The sequence below is a fragment of the Mirounga leonina genome, unplaced genomic scaffold (genome assembly GCF_011800145.1).
Source record: "Mirounga leonina isolate KUSES-001 unplaced genomic scaffold, KU_Mleo_1.0 Mir_357, whole genome shotgun sequence".
NCBI lineage: Eukaryota > Metazoa > Chordata > Mammalia > Carnivora > Phocidae > Mirounga > Mirounga leonina.
In genome coordinates, this window is record NW_023270702.1 from 16,772,297 (window position 1) to 16,786,794 (window position 14,498).

A 14,498-nucleotide genomic window follows, 5' to 3' on the forward strand; every position below is an offset into this window, starting at 1 on the left:
AGACCTGAAGATGCCAAATGATAGATATATGTCCGAGTTACTTTTGGGGTACACATTTCAGGGCCTTTCTGTCTTGACTCCCTTCTCAGTGGCCTCACAAGTCAACCTACAGCATGCTCTCCTATGATGTTCCTCATCCACACCTTTCTTTGAAGAGTCATGATTCCTGGGTGTCTTGGGGATGATACAATAAATAAGCCTGAATGAGTGGATCTTCAGTTTCATTAACGCCTAATGCCTGATACATCCTGAGGCATGTGTTACGGATGTGTTAGTTTAGCCCAAAGGTGCTCTTGTCAAGGCTTATATATAAGTCACCAAGAAAACACCCCTCCCCCCATTCAGTGTTTCAAATATCCAGTTTTAGGTCCATCCTCTGCCTACACTATCACCACCCTCATCCCATAACAAGTCACAGAGGCCTGGTCTGGAGGCTCAATAAAAGGGTGAACTCGGCTGTGAGTTAAGCCTTAGAGGCCAAAATATCAATTTCAGCGAACATCAAAATTTTATATATCGTTCATGTCAGTTAGGGGAAAAGTAAACTCAAAGTGTTCTAAGATAAAAGCAAGTTACATTACTATCCTGATGAATAAACAAGATGATGATGGCTATAATGATGTCTGTTCTATGGATTACTGGCTCTATGATTAGGTAATTGAAAAGACAAGTAGGAACACCAGGGGTTTATGGAGGTAGCAACTGCAAGAAGCAACTCTGCCCTGCCCGCCAGATAGGTCTAAGGGAACAAAGGGAAGAAACTGGAATTATTTATTTATTTATTTATTTATTTATTTATTTATTTATTTTAAAGATTTTATTTATTTATTCATGAGAGACAGAGAGAGAGAGGCAGAGGGAGAAGCAGGCTCCCAAGGAGCAGGGAGCCCGACGTGGGACTCGATCCCAGGACCCTGGGATCATGACCTGAGCCGAAGGCAGACGCTTAACCAACTGAGCCACCCAGGCGCCCCCCTATGTAATTTTTTAAAAAATATTTTTCCTATTTGGTTGGGCTAAGTCTTCAAAGTCTTACAGATTTTGTCTTATATTAAAAAGGCATCTGGTTAGATTCTGCATATCCTTCATGTCTTTGGGTACAAAATCGTAATATTGGGTTACGCTAGTGGTGTAATCCAATTTTATCTTCAGCATATAGCATGTATTTTTTTTTAATATATATATTTTTAAAGATTTTATTTATTTATTCATGAGAGACAGAGAGAGAGAGGCAGAGGGAGAAGCAGGCTCCCAAGGAGCAGGGAGCCCGACGTGGGACTCGATCCCAGGACCCTGGGATCATGACCTGAGCCGAAGGCAGACGCTCAACCATCTGAGCCACCCAGGTGCCCGAAACTGGACTTATTTAAACTTGGAAGTTTGAAGGTGGGACTTCGAGGGGCCGGCCCAGACTTCTGAGGGGGGCTTGCTGCTTGTCTGGTGCTGGTGTCTCTATGGGGAGTCGTAAGACTGGCGTTGCAAGTGTTGGAATAGCTACAAACTGCAATCAAACGCTGCTCTCGGAACTAACTGCTCAGAACGCGAAACAATCAGGTAGGAACAAGCAGCTTCTCCCTTCTCCGGCGTCTCACGCTCCCTCCACCGCCCCCTATCGGCAGACTTAATAAGTAGCCGCAGGCAAAGCCGGAATGCAGTTTGAGAGTCCCCGCTCAAGCCCAAGCGTCACACCACGGCATGTGGGAGGGTGAGTTTGAAGCCCAGAGGCACAGTATGGTAACTGACGTACTGAACACGGAACCTTGAGGGCATATTTAGTGGGTGGAGTGGTGAAAGGAGGAAAAGGGTTATAAAAGGAGAATCGGGTTGGTAAATGTCAGAGAAGGAGGTAAGAGGTTTTTAGCAGTGTTAAGTGTTGTGGCTGAAGAAAGACCATTGGTTTCACAATGGAAATTTGGCCAAGAAGGCTTGTGTGGAGTCACTGAAACAGGCACTAGATTATAATAAAATGGACACAGTGTATGTTGACTCCTTTTTCAATAACTACGAAAGGAAGGAGGTAGAATAACCTAAAAATAAAGTACTTTATTGAAGATGGGGAAAAAATGACTGCAGCTATAGAAAAAATATTATGTGGAAAGGAAGGATGATTTTAACGGAATTATCAAGGTAAGTGATAAGGTGTTTTGCTGAGAATGAATGTAGCTGTAGTGGGGTTGGGACCTGGGAGAATGAAGATGGTTCAGAACACTTCATGTGTGGGATTTAACAGGGGCGGGAATATTCCAGATCTGAGACAGTAAGAATCTAACATAGTGATTTCTAGAAAATCTTTAACCCAAATCAGGATTAAGAATTATATACACTTGGATCGAGTATGTATGTAAGATTCTAAGCCTCCAGTTTTGTTTCTGTAACCCAGGGTTTTTCAAATTAGGTGTTATTGACATTTGGAGTGAGATAAGTTTCATTGGGAGTGGGGGTTGTCCTGTGCTTTGTAGGGTGTTTAGCTGCATCCCTGGCTGCTACACACTAAATGCCCAAAGCAAACCATCCCCTCCCCAGCATCATGATAATCAAAAAAATGTCTTCGGACATTGTCAGATGTCCCTGGGAGGCAAATTACCCCCTGAGAACCACTGCACTGCTCCAAGAGATCAACAAAGGCTCTGCTGATAAGTAGGTTTCTGGTTGCAGGGCCCCCTTGGCAAAATCTATATTTTCAGCTTCTTGTCCTTTTCTGGAATCTTGGTACCTCCTAATCCTGGTTGGGTCGGCACTTCTGATGTGGTTTGTTTTTTTTTTTAATTTATTTATTTTGAGAGAGATACAGAGAGAAAGAGAACGCATGCGTGTGCAAGTGCACACACGTTGGGGGAGGGGCAGGGGAGGGGGAGATCATCTCCAGCAAACTCCACCCTGAGCACGGAGTCTGATGTGGGCTCAGTCTCAGGATCCTGAGATCATGACCTGAGCCGAAATCAAGAGTCGATGCTCACCAACTGAGCCACCCAGGCATCCCACTTTTGATGTGTTTAAATAGATGTTTTAAAAAATGTGTTTGCTTTTCTACTAGTCTCTGTGGCCATTTTGTTCTGTTGAAAGATATCACCTAATATTCAGAAACACGGTTTCAAGGAACTATCTTTTAATGTTATTATTTTGTTAATTATATTATTTTTCCTTATCCTAACCACTGATCAGCAAGCTTCAACAGGCCAAATCTGCTCTTGCCTGTTTTGGAAGTAAAGTTTTATTACAACATAGTCACACTATCATTTCCAGATTGTCTGGCTGCTTCTGCAGTAAGACTGCAGAGTAGTTGCCCCAGAGAGCTAAGGCCCTCACTTCACAGTTTGCCAAGCCCTGCTCTAGATCTTGGATACCATGAAGGTAGGAACCAAGAGTTTGTATCTCTAATGTCTAACATATTATAGCTGAATGACTGCATATATGAATTTTCTTCAATTTATCAAAAAATATACATTGAATTCAATCACTTTGTTTTTAAATGTCCAAAGGCAACCAAAGATTGTCTACATTATTATGTGTTATTTAGGTCAAATGGCATGGTTGGTTGCGGGGGAGGGGCAGAGGGAGAGGGAGAGAGAGTCTTAAGCAGACTCCATGCTCAGCACAGGGCCTGAGGTGGGGCTTGACCTCACAACCCTGAGATCAATCAAGAGTCTGCCACTTAACCAACTGAGCAGATTCCTGATTGTATCTATTGTTTTATTTTTTTTCAGTCATAAACCTCCCCTTTAACTGTGTTACCAAAAAAAAAAAAAAAAAGTATTATTTGTTACAAGGAGAATAGGCAAAGTAAATGCTTCAGTATAAATCAGTCATCCCTACCGATTTTTTTAAAAGACTTATTTATTTTTTAGAGAGAGAAAGAGTAAGCGGGGGAGGGGCAGAGGGACAGAGAGAGAAATCCTCAAGCAGACTCCCCGCTGAACGCAGAGCCTGACCTGGGGCTTGATCCCAGGACCCCAAGATCCTGACCTGAGCCAAAACCAAGAGTCGGCCGCTTAACCAACTGAGCCACACAGGCACCACTACAGAGATTTTAAAAACAGTAAATTTATTAAAGGTGGTCATTTACTTCATCTTTCTGTTACTAGAACAGTTCCACATGCATATTTATATAATTCATGGTACATGTTTTCCTTGAAATTCATCTGGAGAATATAATAATTTATATTTGATATATTTGATAATTATTTAATAAGCATGCCTTCCACATAGTTTCCCTCAAGAGCAGATAACATTTGAAACAGGTTTTTCTCATCTTTCACAGACAACATGAAGTAGAGGTAAGTGGCTCACAAGTAGACTCATAAGCCAAAGAAAAGAAATGATTTACTAGCTTAGTTGTCCTTGGACCAAAATAATATTCGTGTTGTTGTATGGACAGTTGTTACCTCTAGGCTTCCACTTTAAAACCTTATAATTCTTATTAATGATTTGTTTTACTAAACTTTAATGATGAATATTGTTAGTCAGATGTTATCCTGAATTCATTTTGCATCTTTAATATTAACATCTGTGTATTTGTCATTCCATTAATTCGGTGACAAAAGCATGTTTACCATACTATAAATCTTATCAGTCTTTGAACAAAAGTGACTTAAAACTCTGAGACAGTGTTATTTTATGACTTTGGGTTGTACCTGGGTAGTATCTATGATTTTTACTCATCTCTTGAAGGCTATTGGTAACTCTTAATGATTTACATCCCAGGGTTTCCTTAGCCAAAACAATTTTGTAAAGAAACTAAAGGGTTTGTTTTTGAAATGAGTGGTTATACTAACTAGAAAGCATGCCTCTGTTTTACAGGGCTTAAAACAAAGTATCTTGCATCATTCCAACATCTGGATTTCATTTATTGCTAAAGCAGGATAAGATGGATTTGGAAAGAACAGAGTGAAATCAGGCTTAATGATCATTATCTTAATTTTGGACTGAAAATTTCCCTGCAAGTCAGGCTCTGTCATGTTTAACTTTGAATGTGCACTTCACAGGAATAAAAGTTGCAATGACCTAACCCACTCCTGTTCTCCCTCTGACTTCAAAAAAACTACTTAGTGAAAAATTTTGGAGTAAGAGACGTAATGTTACTTGAAATTTCTGTGCAAGGGTTCTGTTAGACTTCACATATATATATTTTTTAACTGCCTGCACTTGTTTAAAAACTTTATTCCTCCAAAAGTACAATATACTTGCTCTGGATTTTACAGCTTTTCAAATTGATTATCTAAATTTGGGTGACTCTTGGATTTTCAAAAGGCATTCATAAATGAGATACATCAGAAAGAATGATGTATCTTATGTGTGCATTAAATTTTCCTATAATGATAACATAATTAAAAATTTTTTTAATCTATGCAAACGTTTATGCATGTTTATGTGTGCCTTTCAAAAAACTTTTCTCACATTTTCTTGAAATTTTGTAAATATTTGGCAGATGATTTTCTCAAACATGACTTTAAAGTTTTGATTTTAAAACTACTTAAAAAAATTGTTTTATACCTTAAATTGAAGGTATTAAGCTTAGGTTTTAAGTTCTTCGACACATTTTAAAGATTTATTTATTTATTTTAGAGAGAGGGAAAGGGAGAGAGAGTGTGTGTCTGTGCACATGCAAATCGGGGGAGGAGCAGAGGGAGAGAATCTTCAAAAGCAGACTCCCCACTGAGTGTGGAGCCCAGCATGGGGCTTAATCTCATGACCCATGAGATCATGACCTGAGCTGAAACCAAGAGTTGGACGCTTAACTGACCGAGCTACCCTGGTGCCCCTAAAAGCTACTTTTGATTTAAAGATAGAAAGATTTTTTTAAGACATTTAAAATTCTTGCAGAGAAGGAATTTTTCATATATAATGACCCTATTCCCAATAATCCTAATCATTACTGGTATCAGCACTAAAAAGGAAGAAAAAGATAGTAATAGGAAGAATAGAACTAGAAATATAAAAAGAGACCTGGAAGTTTTATTTCAAATGACAAACTTCTCTTGGAAGTCAGAGCTCTTGGGTGCTGGAATAATTACCCAGGTTGAGAAGAATTAAAATGGAAGGAAATGCTATTTTTAGAGATATTTAAGGCCAGATCTGGCACAGCACTAAAAAACAAAATTCAGGAAAATCCCCAGAATGTGTTGTCAGGGCAATGACCTAAGTGACTTCCATGGAACTTTTTTCTGTGTACCATTGATGTGGGAGGAGGGCTCTGGAGTTTGGTTTGCTCTCCTACTGATTCCAGTGTGACCTAAGGCAATTTACTTGACCTGACTGCCAGTTTTCCCTCTCTCCAGAGAGTTTAGAAAATGACACTTACGGGCGCCTGGGTGGCTCAGTTGGTTAAGTGACTGCCTTCTGCTCAGGTCATGATCCTGGAGTCCCGGGATCGAGTCCCGCATCGGGCTCCCTGCTCGGCAGGGAGTCTGCTTCTCCCTCTGACCCTCCCCCCTCTCATGTGCTCTCTCTCATTCTCTCTCTCTCAAATAAATAAATAAAATCTTTAAAAAAAAAAAAAGAAAAGAAAAGAAAATGACACTTACTAGGTGGAACTTAATGTTTGTATCCACTTCAGGATTTCAAAGAGAATACTATCATGATGGAAAAAGTATTGTTGATGAAGGACAGTTGGAAGAAAGGCAGGCAGGGACAAGGGGCCCCCACGCTAAGAGGAAACCACCCTTAAGAGGATTTTACACCATCCTGGAAGGAGCCCTTCACCCTTCCCTACATGATAGATAGATGACAAAAACCTGGTTGGATGACAGGTGCAGGGAAGGTTAATCAAATTAAAACAGCCTGTCGATAAGCCCATACAAACCCCTAGACTTAGAAACTCCAGTGGCAACCCTCTCAGATCCCCTTCTTCTTTGGGAACTTTGTACTATCACAGTGCTATCGCTCAGTAAACCTTGCTTTGCTGCCCACCACTCTGTCCGGTCTACCTCTGCATTCTTCGAAGCAGCGTGACCAAGAACCGTGGGCGCTAAAGAAGAAGAAATCCTGGAACATTATTCTTTGTTACTCGTTGGTTCACAGAAGTTGAAACCTAGAATTAAAATTCAAACCAAATTTAATATGTTAGTTTCACTACCTTTACAGTGTTTCCATTACATTCAACGTGATTCTGTGCAATTTCATTCCAAGTGTATTTGCTGAGGAGTTACTATTGCCTTCAGAAAACTCAAAATTTTGAACCCATAAAAATTGATTCCTTGACCCTGTTGGGAGGCCAAGGGCTTCCCTTGCTTGAAGAGCAGAAAAAGAATCTCCCAAGTCCCTATCTGGTTTAGCGGTTTCATTAACTCTGGATGTGATGCACAGTGGAAGATCGTATAGTCAACCCATCAGCAAATATATACTATTTGAGCTGCTAGGGAATTAGGAGAACTGCAACAGAATCCCAGTCACGGATGAAACCAGTTGCTCTCTCGGGCTCGTTTCACAGTTCTGTTGAAGGGTGTAATAATATTTCCACTACTTCATGGTCTTCTGAGAAACCTGAAAGGCAGTGAATTGGGAAAGTGTCCTGAGTCAAAAAATTAATAAATCACTACTAATTACAATAACAACAAAAAAAGCCCAAGTGCCTCCTACATTCCAGCACAGTGCTGGGCATCAATTTACCTCATCAATTCTTTACAATAGCCTTTTCTTTTCCACACATGAGGAAACTGACGCCTAGGAGCCACAGTAACCAGCTAGAGGGTGGGGGGCAGACAAATGCAGGCCTGTCTAATTCCAAAGAGGTATGAAGAGTAACGAATTCCGGTCAGCTGAACATATGCTCCTCAGATGCAGGAGTGGCCATTTTATGTTCTCTTTGCTCCATTATTGCTGGCCGCCTTGCAGGTGATTAGCAGTTTTCTAGGAAATTCCTCACTTCTGTGGGAAGCCTGTTGCACTGGCCTGCAATGAAAAGGTATTTCCCTCCAAAAACTTTCCACTAATGCCTGTGTTCCCATCCAGGAAGATCCCTCGTAGATAGCAAAGGGAGAAGTTTAAAGGGAAGATTTATGAAGCAGTTATTATATGCCAGGTACTTGTTTAAAAAATAGGTGTTTAAAAACATTTCACTTATTGCTTAGAGCAACTTTGAAAGAGAATACGGAGGTTCAGAAAAGACAAATGATGGGGGCACCTGGGTGGCTCAGTTGTTAAGCGTCTGCTTTCAGCTCAGGTCATGATCCCAGGGTCCTGGGATCGAGTCCCACATCAGGCTCCCTGCTCAGCGGGAAGCCTGCTTCTCCCTCTCCCACTCCCCCTGCTTGTGTTTCCCTCTCTCGCTGTGTCTCTCTCTGTCAGATAAATAAATACAATCTAAAAAAGAAAAAGAAAAGACAAATGATGCACCCAAGGCTGTGCAGAAAATAGCAGCAAAATGGGGGGGGGGGGTTCAATTCACATCAAGCCCCTTGCCTCTTCCCATTACCTGTGTTGCCTCTGAAAAGGATACACTTATAGCGTCTAGTTTGGTCAAAATATTTTTATGATTTTATGATTTTTTAAAAGATTTTATTTATTTATTTGACAGAGAGAGAGAGGGAACACAAGGAGGGGAAGCAGCAGGGAGAGGGAGAGGGAGAAGCAGGCTTCCCGCTGAGCAGGGAGCCTGATGCGGGGCTCAATCTCAGGACCCTGGGATCATGACCTGAGGCGAAGGCAGACGCTAAACAGACTGAGCCACCCAGGCACCCCTGATTTTACTGTTTAAAGCAACAATGGTAACCACCAGCGCTTCAACTACATGGACTAGGTCTCTGTTCAAATATCACCTCCTCCTAAAGAGAAGCTGTCCTCTGAGGTAGCCAGCCTACCCCTACCCCATGCCTGCAACTTCATTGTTCTTCATAGCACTTGCCACCATCTGACAAAACAGAGGGTTGTCTTCATTGTCTGCCCTGCCTACTGGAATATGAGCTTCTAGAGGGCATAGGCCTTGTCTGACTTGTTAATTTCCATGTCCCTCATGCCTAAAACAGTGACTGAAATAAATAATAAACATTGGTTACATGAATGAATAAATTAAGGCAGGTTTTTTAAAACCAGGATGGATAGCAAGCACGTGACAGGTTGGTAGTAGAGTATGGTTTAGTCTGGAAAACATTATTTTGATACAAGAAAATGCAGCAAGCTGAATCATATTTTTGCTTAATAGGTTAAAAGTGATTCCTAACTTAAACTACTACCTAGAATTTGGCTCCAATATAAAGTTTCACTCAGCAATCCCATCAGCATTATTTATTTTATTTGTTAGGCATTTTTAAAACTACTATTGCAACTTTTGGGCATTTTGACATTATAAATGTAAATGTATCTCTTTTTAATATTATTGACTTTCAGAAGCATAAGGGCAAAGCAGACATTGTAATTCATTTTGTGAAGCTTTGAAGGAAAAGAGGAGGGGGAAGACTGATGAAAAATCAAAAAATCAGAAAAGGGACAACTAAGTTATGAAAATCTAAAAAGTGTTAGTTTTACCTGTTAAAAAAGCCCCACACAAATTAGCCAGCTCCCACAAACATCTCAAAATTCAGATAAATAACAATATTTTTATTAATTAACTGACACACCTCTTTTTCCCCCTATATTTCTTGCTTGAGTACTCGTTGATTTCTTCTTTATATGACAAAAATTTCATGATATAATTTTTTCCATTAACATCTACCATAGTTAATCAATAGTAGTTTTTATAATTGATAATAGGGTTGCACACAACATGGGACTTCTCGTACCGAAGTAATCAGTGTAACATGGCTACAGATTTTTGCCTATAAACATAAGAATTCTAATAGATTTTATTTTTTATAATAGCCATAATGAATGTACGGTGCATTTATCATTGTATATGCTGCATTATCTGGCATATTCCGGAAAGGAGGCACCTTTGCATTTAACTAGGCATCAATAAGAAATGAATTCTTCACTGGCGATTTTTGTATTTAGCCATTAGAAGAGAATTCCACAGACTAGTTTGTGGCACTGTACATTTCAACGTATGTTTTCCTCTACTACACAAATACGTACAGTGTCAGCACCTTCGAATGGGTTCATGCTGTGATAGGACCTCTGGCCCTGCCCTTTAATGTTTTCACACAGGCAAATGGACACAACACATGGTAAGCGGATGCCTGGAAGCTCTTCATTCCTATGCTGGGCAACTGGCAATAACTTTTCCCTGAATGCGATTGTGAACCACATAAACATATTTCATGAAACCCAAGCTGAACAAATCCCCGCCTCATCTTCCCCTTAGCTGGGTTCCAAAAAGGCTCGTGGGTACTCCACCATCTCTTGCAGGGGACGTTGGATGAAAAAGACAATAATCTTAACCAGATTCAGTTGAAGTATTTTACTTCGGCAGATTTTACAACAGCATATGCACATGTAAACACATTGTTGGTGTTCCTTCCAGAGCCTTGGAAGGGATCCCAGAAGGGAGGGTCCTGAGCTTTAGCTTCACTAACTTCCTATTAGATTCTCCAGTAATGGGTACACATCTAATACACTTCAGCTACACTAACTTCCATATCTTTTTTGTATTGACAAAGTGTATTTTTGCTGTTCTTCCTGCCTTTCAAATCAAATCGTTATCAATTGTGTCTCAGCTCAAGGAGGTTTTTCTGATCGCCTGTGTGTATCACTCCCATTACTCTGTCATACCACCCTGTTCCTCTCTCTTTTTAGCCCCCATTTCTCTCACCATTTTGCGTACATACTTATTGTCTGCCTTCTCTGGTGAAATGTGGGCTCCACGAGGGTAGGAATGTTGCCAAGGACGCTCACAAAAAAATAATTTTTAAAAAAGATTTTATTTATTTATTTGAGAGAGAGAGAGCACACACGAGTAGGGGATAGGGCAGAGGGAGAAAGAGAAGCAGACTCCTTGAGCCCAGGACCTCGGGATCATAACCTGAGCCAATGGCAAATGCTTAACCGACTGAGCCACCTAGGTGCCCCCCAAAAATCATTTGAATGAATGAATGAATGAATGAATGATAAGCTTAAATGTAAGTATCTTTCTAATTAACTCAAGAATATTATTTTATAATTTTAATAAATGTACTCCAACTCTAGTTCCCCATCTCACTGGATTGGTAGGAAAGCCAATCTCAGGTATCTTTTAGAGTCACTTCCTTCCCAGGGTTTGCAAAGTTGTTGGGATTCAGCAGAGTGGCAGGTCATCACTCATTTGCCTTCACTGGTCACTGAACTGTCCACAGTCTTGGCCAGCAGTCAGGTACCCAGCTGCAGCTTCTGTGATATGCATGTGGCTGAAAAGTGTTGGCTAAGGTTGGGAGCCCTGCTTTTGGTGTCCAGCCTCCCTCCAGAGACCCTGTAGCTGTTTCCATCTTGCCATTATTTCTCTGACAGCAGCTTGGTGGTCAGCACTACCTGGGAGACCCCCAGACTGCCATACTCCTAGTTAGGACTAAATCCCTCCCTTGCTTTTCTCAAGGGCACTTTCCTTGCTTTTCTGTCTACTCAGGATGCCTTGCAAAATCATTTCGTGGAGTTTAGGCCATACAGAACTGAGAATCATTGTTACCACCTTCTATTCTTGCTCAGTCAAAGTCCCTGAGTTAAGGAAGTAGGAAGGGTCTGACTACTTCCTTGGAAGAGGAACAAGGGGGAAATCTGAAGAATGAACAAAATTATGAAAATCTCAAAAATTATCCTGCCACATACCTTTTATATATTTGTATATTGAAAAGGAAACTAACTGATACTTTGGCGTCTGTATGCTCTGCCTCCCTATTATGGGCTGAAATTTTTCCCCCAAATTTATATGTTGAAGCCCTACTCTGCAGTATCTCAGAATGTGACTATATTTGGAGATAAAGTCTTTCAAGACAATTAAGTTAGAATGAGGTCATTGGAGTGGGCCTTAATCCAATATTACTGGTGTCCTTATAAAAAGAGGAGGTTGGAGAGACAGGTACAGAGAGAAGATGATGTGAAGGCCCTTGGAGAAGACAGCCATCTACAGGCCAAGGAAATAGACCTCAAAAAATTCTTCTGACACCTTGATCTCAGGTTTCTAGCCTTCAGAATTTTGAGACAATAAATTTCTCTTCTTTAAGCTGCCCTGTCTATGGTACTGTGTAATGGACACCTAGCAAACTAATATACTCCCTCGTGCTGTGACGTTGGGCAAGGCAGCACCTCTGGGCTTTAGGTAAAAGTAGGAGTTGCTGGTGTGCATCTCCTTAGCTCTGCAAGCCCGGATGATGGGATTTTAAACCACCACCGGCAGCAGTGGTAGTTTCTCCCCAAACCACATTCAGCCTCAGAGCAAGAGAGAGCACGTAGATGAACAGGGAAAATGTTGTTAGGATGGCTTGAGGGTGTCTTCTTTCACGCTGCCCCTTTTCGCTTGCCCTGGAATGCTGCAGAGAACCATCACCACCTGCTCAGATGGCATTTCATGCACGTGCATTCCAGGAAACAGCACAAATACTCGAGTCACAGCAGGCCCTAGCGGGGTCAGCAGATAATGAATTAGTGATTCTCCAAGAGTCAGAGAGTTGCCTCACTGTTTAATATGAGTTCACAAATGTTTATCCATCATGTGGATTATCTATCTATTTTTTTAACACTTAGGATAAAGTTCTGTTATCTGTAATTAATTCCAACAAGCATGTTTCCTCCAAATGTTAAGAACGATCATTTGAAAAGATCTTGTTGTTTTTGTCTGGAATATTAATTTCTTTCCACGTGTGCTATTTTATGTCTAATTGTTGTCAGTCCCTCTTTGTGCAGAAGGAAAACTTAAAACAAAACAGTAACAAAATACATTGTCTCAAAGCTCTAAATTTTAACTCTGATTTTGGAAGGTATAATTTAGTGACGGTTCCAAATAATGATTGTAGCCCATGGAAAAAGTGGTTTTGTTTGTTTAAAAACATAGATGCTATCATTTAAATCTTATCTTTAATAATTCATTGACATTACCCTACATGTTTCCTTAAAAATTATCTTTACTCTTTCTGATGTTTCAAATAATACTATCTGAAATACAAAATATGCAATATTTACTAGTAAAAACAAAGTAGCAAAATGATACTGTCAGTAGATATCACGAATCATATTTTCAGTTCATTTTTTGACATTACAGACAAATGCCCTCCAGTTTTTTGGAGAAAACATGTCTAAATCTATTTTTTCTAATATGTTTATTTAACTCCATCTTCATTGTCCTAAAACGTATACACACACATGCACACACATTGCACTTTTATAAAATATGCTTTTTGAAACTGAAACTTTTAATGTGTATGTATCCTATGGGGACTTCAATCCATGTGGTTTCGTTTGGTGATTCATTCAAATTTAACTCACATAAATATATTAGCTAATGTTGTAAGATGCCTGCTAGGTTTCTGATTTTTTTTTTTTTAAGGCCTTTTGATCGAGACACCTGGGTGGCTCAGTCAGTTAAGTGTCTGCCTTTGGCTCAGGTCATGATCTCAGGGTCCTGGGATCCAGCCCCTCATCAGACTCCTTGCTCAACAGGGAGCCTGCTTCTCGCTCGGCCTGCTTCTCCCCCTGCTTGTGCTCTTTCTCTCTGACAAATAAATAAATATAATCTTTAAAAAAAAAAGGCCTTTTGATAAACACCAAGTTTTGGTGGCCCAAAAGGAAGGAAGAGTTAGGTTTGGTATAGATATTGAAATCATGATTATTATTACAGTTTTGGTTTTTCTAAACTTCAGATAACTTTACATTAATATTGTGAGATAATAGAAAGTATATATTGGTCTCTGCCCCCAGTTCCTGGGACACTAGGAGCATCTCCTGCTTTAATATTGGTCTTTGACTTTTGTTTCTGATACAGAACTCCTGGAATCCTTGTGATTTCCTGGGTGATGGGAGTGTCATTTGTTCTTCTGCGTGGGCTTCTGGATGAGGGCTGGCCACTGGAGAGACCAAGCCATGATGAGAAGCTTGGAATTTTCAGCTCTGCCACCCATTTTCTTGAGAAGAGTTAATGATCCATCCATCATGCTTACACGATGCAGCCTCTATAAAATTCCAAAAGTACAGGGCTTGGAGAGCTTCTGGATTGGTGAACACGTGGAGGTGTTGAGAGACTGGTGTGTCTGGAGAAGGCATGGAAATTCTTCATCCGTTCCCATATACCTTGCCCTACCTTCCATCTAGATGTTCATCTGTATCCTTTTTCAGATCCTTTAGTAAACAGTTAAACAGTTAAATGTAAGTAAGTATTTCCCTGAGTTCTGTGAGCCACTCTAGCAAATAATCAAATCCAAGGTTTGGAACCTCTGATCTATAGCCAGTTGGTCAGAAGCACAGGTGGTAACCTGGACTTGCGACTGGGGTCTGAGGTGTATATGTGTGTGTTGGGGCGGGGGGAGACACATCTTGTGGGACTAAGCTCTTACCGATGGGATCTGATGCTATCTCCAGGTAGATAGTGTCAAAATGGAGTTGAATTCTTGGATATCCTGCTGGTGTCCTGATAATTGCTTGATGGTGATGTGGAGCTACATTCTGCA

At 40.5% G+C, this 14,498-nt stretch overlaps 1 long non-coding RNA gene across 2 annotated transcripts; it reads left to right on the forward strand.

The window, feature by feature from the left end:
* The first annotated feature begins 1,814 nt into the window (after nt 1–1,814).
* LOC118027027 lies at nt 1,815–14,190 on the forward strand. 2 transcript variants are annotated; one of them, XR_004683732.1, is made up of 3 exons: nt 1,815–2,127; nt 3,244–3,351; nt 13,817–14,190. It is a non-coding gene; the product is annotated as an uncharacterized LOC118027027 (long non-coding RNA). The 2 variants fall into 2 exon arrangements; XR_004683731.1 differs by lacking the exon at nt 1,815–2,127 and having other exon boundaries at nt 3,120–3,351.
* The last annotated feature ends 308 nt before the right edge of the window (nt 14,191–14,498 follow it).